Source organism: Lolium rigidum, chromosome 7 (genome assembly GCF_022539505.1).
Source record: "Lolium rigidum isolate FL_2022 chromosome 7, APGP_CSIRO_Lrig_0.1, whole genome shotgun sequence".
Taxonomy (NCBI): domain Eukaryota; kingdom Viridiplantae; phylum Streptophyta; class Magnoliopsida; order Poales; family Poaceae; genus Lolium; species Lolium rigidum.
The window spans coordinates 94,946,587-94,953,177 of NC_061514.1; positions in this window are offsets into that span (position 1 = coordinate 94,946,587).

Below are 6,591 nucleotides of genomic sequence, written 5' to 3' on the forward strand. Positions count from 1 at the left end.
GTGCATCCATTGTTCTTGTTCCTAATAATCCTTTGCAGCAACATTTGGAGAATAGCGAGAGTGAAGTTTTTAGGAAAGAAAGAGATGAGCTTGAGGAGATTTTTCTTCGCCAACCTATTCTCAAGCATGATTTACCGGTGGAAGATTTGGGTACAACACCGCCACCAAAGAAAGATCCTGTTTTTGATTTAAAGCCTTTGCTCGATAATCTTAAATATGCTCATATTGATGATAAGAAAATATATCCTGTTATTATTAGTTCTAAGCTTACGAGTTTGAAGAAGAAAGATTATTGCAAATATTGAAGAAACACCGAGGTGCTATTGGCTATACTCTTGATGACTTGAAGGGGATTTCTCCCTCTATTTGCCAACACGCCATTAATATGGAAGATGATGCGAAGCCTCGTTGTTGAACCTCGGCGTCGTCTAATTCCTAAGATGAAGGATGTGGTAAGAAATGAGGTATTACGACTTCTTGAAGCTGGTATTATATATCCTATTGCCGATAGTAGATGGGTTAGTCATGTGCATTGCGTTCCTAAGAAAGGAGGAATGACTGTTGTGCCTAATGATAATGATGAGCTCATCCCTCAAAGAGTAGTTGTAGGGTATAGAATGTGCATTGATTTTCGAAAAGTTAATAAGGTTACTAAAAAAGATCATTACCCTTTACCATTTATTGATCAAATGCTAGAAAGGTTGTCTAAAAATACTCATTTTTGCTTTCTTGATGGTTATTACGGGTTTTCGCAAATTGCTTCGTTAAAACTAAAGATCAAGAGAAAACCACTTTTACTTGTCCCTATGGAACTTATGCTTATAGGCGTATGCCTTTTGGTTTATGTAATGCTCCTGCTACTTTTCAAAGATGCATGTCTGCTATTTTTCATGGCTTTTGTGAGAGTATTGTGGAAGTATTCATGGATGATTTTTCCGTCTACGGGAATTCTTTTGATAGTTGCTTGCGAAACCTTGATAAAGTTTTGCAGAGATGTGAAGAAACTAACCTTGTTCTTAATTGGGAGAAATGCCACTTTATGGTTAATGAAGGAGTTGTATTGGGACATAGAATTTCCGAGAGAGGTATTGAAGTTGATAGAGCTAAAGTTGAAGCAATTGAGAAGATGCCCTATCCGAGGGATGTTAAAGGTATTCGTAGTGTTCTTGGTCATGCTTGGGTTTTATAGGAGATTTATTAAAGATTTCTCCAAGATTTCAAAGCCTCTTACTAATCTTCTTCAAAAAGATGTACCTTTTGTTTTTGATGATGATTGTAAGGAAGCTTTTGAAACTCTAAAGAAAGCCTTAACAACTGCTCCTGTAGTTGAACCTCCTGATTGGAATTTGCCTTTTGAAATTATGTGTGATGCTAGTGATTTTGCTGTAGGCGCTCTTCTTGGACATCGAGTAGATAAAAAATTAAATGTTATTCATTATGCTAGTAAAACTCTTGATGCTGCTCAAAGAAATTATGCTACAACTGAAAAAGAATTATTAGCTGTAGTCTTTGCTTGTGACAAATTTAGATCTTATATTGTTGATTCAAAAGTTACGATTCATACTGATCATGCTGCAATTAGATACCTGTAGCGACCCCGGAAAATACCCCTAATAGAATTGCTTGTTTTTCTTTTCTTTTTGGAGCATCATGCATGCATCATACCATCCACATTTTTTTTTATCAAGCTAAAATTATATGCATATTTATCTTTATTTCTCTCTCTCATATGGTTTAATAAAACCACCCCATCTTTCTTCTTATTTTTTTTCAAGGAAAACCATATACACGTTATTTTGTACATGTTTGCGAAATGGTTTCAAATCAAATTCAAGTTTGGAAAATGTTTGCGAAAGGGCCTGACCCATTCCGTCTCTGTCTCTCTTTCTTCTTCATTCTCCTATTGATCTTCCTTTGCAAGAATCAAATTCCATGAAGAGAAACTAAATGGGCAATTCCTTTTCAAGCTAGAGTGCGTCCTTCTTTTGGTTTCCTTTTAATCTGAACTAGGCCACAACATCTTGCTTTGTTCTTCGCTTAATCCCCACGGAAGCCCACCAAGCCTTTTGCCTTCATCCTTTCCATCGAACCAGCAGAGCCCATAAAACATGTCTAGTTGCATCTTCTCTTCCAGCTCGTACGGCAGCGCATCCGCGTACTAGCAGGTCGCTGTCTCAGCGATGGGACGGCCACAGACACCTCCTTGCTCTCCTATAAAAGTAAAACCAACCCCGGTGCAACCCTAGCTACTTCTTTTCCCTAGCGCCGCCGCCACTCTCTTCTTCGTCTCTTCCCGTCGCCCTCCCCTGCACCACGCTCTTGAACGCCGCCAAGTTCTGCAATCGCCAGCGTCCGCTGGACCAAGATCCTCCCGAAGTGCTCAACCGCGTGCGCGTCCTGTACGGCGTCCCGGTCCCGGCGCCTCGCCAAGAGCTCCGTCTCCCTCGCCGGCCGTCGGGCTTCCAGCATGTTTCGTCGTCAACGACCTGCGCGTGTCTCGCCGCGCAGACCTCCTCCACGTCGCCAGGCGCAGCGCACGGTCCTCTCCGCCAAGAAAACATCTGCAGTTCCGCGCCGGTCACCTGCAGTTCGTGTCCGCGTTCGCCGGCAGCCGCTCGTCGTCGTCCGCTACCAAGACCGCCACAGCGGCTGTTGCTCCGTTCACGATGAACCTCGCCGCCTCTGGCTCCCTCTGCGTGTGCACGCTGCTCTTCGCCAGACCGCGCCTCTCCACCAACGGGCCGTCAGGCACCACCAGCCCCGCGTCTGGTGCTCCACTTCTCTGTTCGGTCGACGCGTCCCTCCGTTACCAGCGCGCGCTCGCCGCCGGCGTGCGTGAACGTTGACTCCATCTGCTCTCGCCCGCTGCACCGAAGGTCCGACCTGCTTGGCCTCTTTTCCATCGATCGCTTGTTTGCTATACCTGCACGAGACCAACGTCTGAACTCTTTTTCTGTTTATCTTCAGTCTGCTAGCGCCGCCGTCGCACTCCGTCGGAAGCTCGCTCCGTTCCCTGGTGGTTCAGTCCCGACCGCATCCTTGCAGCAAGTATTCATTAGTCCCTGTACAGTACATCAACATCTGCTCCGTAGACTAGCTGGTTCGTTCCTGCAATGCATCTGTGCAATCCCGTGTTCAATCCCCAAGCCATGCAAAGCCACCTCTTTTTCTTATTTAATTCTTTGCTCCCTGACAGCTGGGCCCCCTCGTCATTGGCTCGAGCTAGTTTCTCTTCGGTGACAGAAATCATGCACCAGCACTGCCTCGTCAGCTCCCAGTCAGCGCCCCCTGGTCCCACCGTCAGCCGATGTGGCTAGCTCTCTTTCTGGTATAAAACGTTTTCCTCTTTTCTCAGTTTTCTAAAAATTGCAGGAAATGTTTGAAACTTGATAAATTCATATCTCTTGAATCATAACTTGAAATAAAAAGTTCTATATATGAATTTTGATCAGAAAAACATGAGGTACATGATTATGCCATCCATTCATCTGTTTGCACCTTGCATCATGTCGGGTGTTGATAGTCGTGCATGTTCACCTAACATATATGCGGAGTATTTGGGACATCAACTGAGATTTCCCCGCTCCGTTTAACTTTGAAGTAGCCCACCCCTGCCATGTTATGCCATGCTAATCAACACTTAATTTTGCCGGTAGAAAATGCAACTCCAGCCTAACTTGTTTATCCAGGGTTTCGACTTCGCTTAAATTGGATAAGTGCATTGCATCATTATTGCCATGTCATGCATACCATCTTGATCATGCTGAATCTTATTTACCGTAGTAGTAAGACTTGCATACGTTGTTTGTCCAGCATTTGCTTCTTCCCGGATAGGATCGCGAAGTGGTGTTGTGAGATACGACAAGTTCTTCGGATGATCCTCGACAAGCTTTAACAGGCAAGCATTTCCCCTATACTCCTGTCCCTGCAGGAGTCGCTCACCTATTTTATTTTGCCTTCTCCCTCATGCTATCCTTAAGTTGCGTTCTTGTCACGTGTCCCTTCCACTTGTTACCTCAAGCAACCCATATTGCCACAACCACCTCCTATGGCTATTGTTTGGTTTTGGGTCGCACTTGCGAGTCGTAGTGCATGCTAGTGCTGTTTTATCTCGTTACCGTTATTGTTATCTTATCGGGTTATATGTTGGGAAAAATCATGGTTACTTTAGTTGTTGATATTTGTTTAGCGGAGGCATCGGTGGGTCGTTCTGCTCGTTTTGTGACGGCTCACTTGTGTTTCCTAAATATCTTAGGACCCCGAGTTCTTGTTATCTGTTCCGAGACTGAGCGCTCTAACCACACGTGGGTATGCTTACCGGGTCTCCCCTCGACCACTGCCGGAATCTACAACTTTGTCCAGTGGCCACAATTAGTTTGAATGTTTGTTTGGTTCTCTCGAGCGTGCAAGCTTGTTTCTTTGTGGTCAGATGATATGATGTTACTTTTGGGGAAGCCATGTTGCCTTGTAACCCCGTTGTCTCTTGCACGCTCGTAGGTGCGGTCCGCATTGTTAAGAGGTCATCCTCTAGTGGGCTCTGATCCTCTTAGCCGTTCTCGCAACAGCTAGGTCCGTCTCGGAGAGTCGGCCGGACTCTGATTCGGGTTTAACTTAGTTAGGTGGCTTCCTGGACATTGTTGTCGTGAAGGAGAGTGCGTGTCGTGATATCCACCTGTCGTAAGTGGGTTGATCGTGCGTGTGGGCACATTTGGGCACCCCTGCAGGGTTACAATCTTATCGATAAGCCGTGTCCGCGGTTATGGACGACTTGTAGCCGTATGACTCGACCATAGACAACTTACACCTGTTGTTTCACTCATAATAACTTGCGTAGTAAGTTAGCACAACTCTAATAATAAATGGTTAAAACTTGTCAACGGTGTGAGTGCCTTTGCCAGTACCTCTTTGCGAAGGGGGAACACATCGGCTGTGTTATGTTTGTAGAGTATAGAACTGTTAGTTTATGCGCTCTCTCACCTCCTCTGATTAGACGAATGTTGTAGAGTGTCTCTATAGGTTTTTTTAGTGCTTGCGCGCTGCCGCTTAACCCCACCATATTGTCTATGACGTTCCTCTTGCGTCCTCTAAGTCCCCTGCGTGCCTCAAGTACAAAGGACGACTGGTTGACGACTGCTTATACGTCTTGAAGTCTTGTTAAGTACGAACCCGTACTTATTGCTGCTTCTACGGGATATAACCGGGCAGGTATGAAGATATGTTCGATGAAAACGACGTTAGCAAGGTTACCCTTCCGGCTTGGCCTGGGCAGGGTTATGGACGTCACTGGTTATCTTCAGGACTCTTAGTCCAATTTATATCTTGTCCGTACTCGGACGTATTCGATCTTCTGTATGATTTGGATCTTTGTATTGTATATTTGTATCTTGACTCGTTGGAGTCGTTATTGTAATATATGTTTCTTGTGGGCTCTATTGTAATCCTGTTGTAATGTTACCGCTCGTGTTAATTCCTGCGGCATCACGTGTGTGATTTGTCGCGCACGTCGTGTCGAGAGGCGTCTCTGAATCGATATCGTGCGGATTTCGGCGGGATCGCTGGAATCCTCAGGATACCGGTTCCGGGGCGTCACAAGTTGGTATCAGAGCCTCAGGTTGTCGATACCCCACTAGTCCAGCCTATAGGATGACCTTGCCAACAGTCGTTGAGTTTAGAGCGTCCAAAACTATTTTCTAAAATTCGTTGGATAGTTCTGATTAGCTCTGATTTTTCTCCTTATCTTAATTCTTTCTCCTCTTACCTATGCGAGTTTTGAGTCCTCTCTCTTATCTGAGTTTTCCGAGTCTTAGGTTTCCACGTGGATTGGACGATCTTTGCCTTAACCTAGTAGGTTCGATCTTCGAAGAATTCTGACGCAACTACATCATCATCAATGGAGCAAGAATTCTTGTTAGTGGTGTCGAGAAGATCAACACCTCGACAGAAGAAGGTTCCACGCCAAGGTCGGGTGTTTGTCAACATGGTACAAGAAGATCCGATAGTTTAACCAACTCCCCCTTAGGTTGACGTGGAACCTCGGGGCGAGGTTCCTTGTTAGTGGTGTCGATTGTAGCGACCCCGGAAAATACCCCTAATAGAATTGCTTGTTTTTCTTTTCTTTTTGGAGCATCATGCATGCATCATACCATCCACATTTTTTTTTATCAAGCTAAAATTATATGCATATTTATCTTTATTTCTCTCTCTCATATGGTTTAATAAAACCACCCCATCTTTCTTCTTATTTTTTTTCAAGGAAAACCATATACACGTTATTTTGTACATGTTTGCGAAATGGTTTCAAATCAAATTCAAGTTTGGAAAATGTTTGCGAAAGGGCCTGACCCATTCCGTCTCTGTCTCTCTTTCTTCTTCATTCTCCTATTGATCTTCCTTTGCAAGAATCAAATTCCATGAAGAGAAACTAAATGGGCAATTCCTTTTCAAGCTAGAGTGCGTCCTTCTTTTGGTTTCCTTTTAATCTGAACTAGGCCACAACATCTTGCTTTGTTCTTCGCTTAATCCCCACGGAAGCCCACCAAGCCTTTTGCCTTCATCCTTTCCATCGAACCAGCAGAGCCCATAAAACATGTC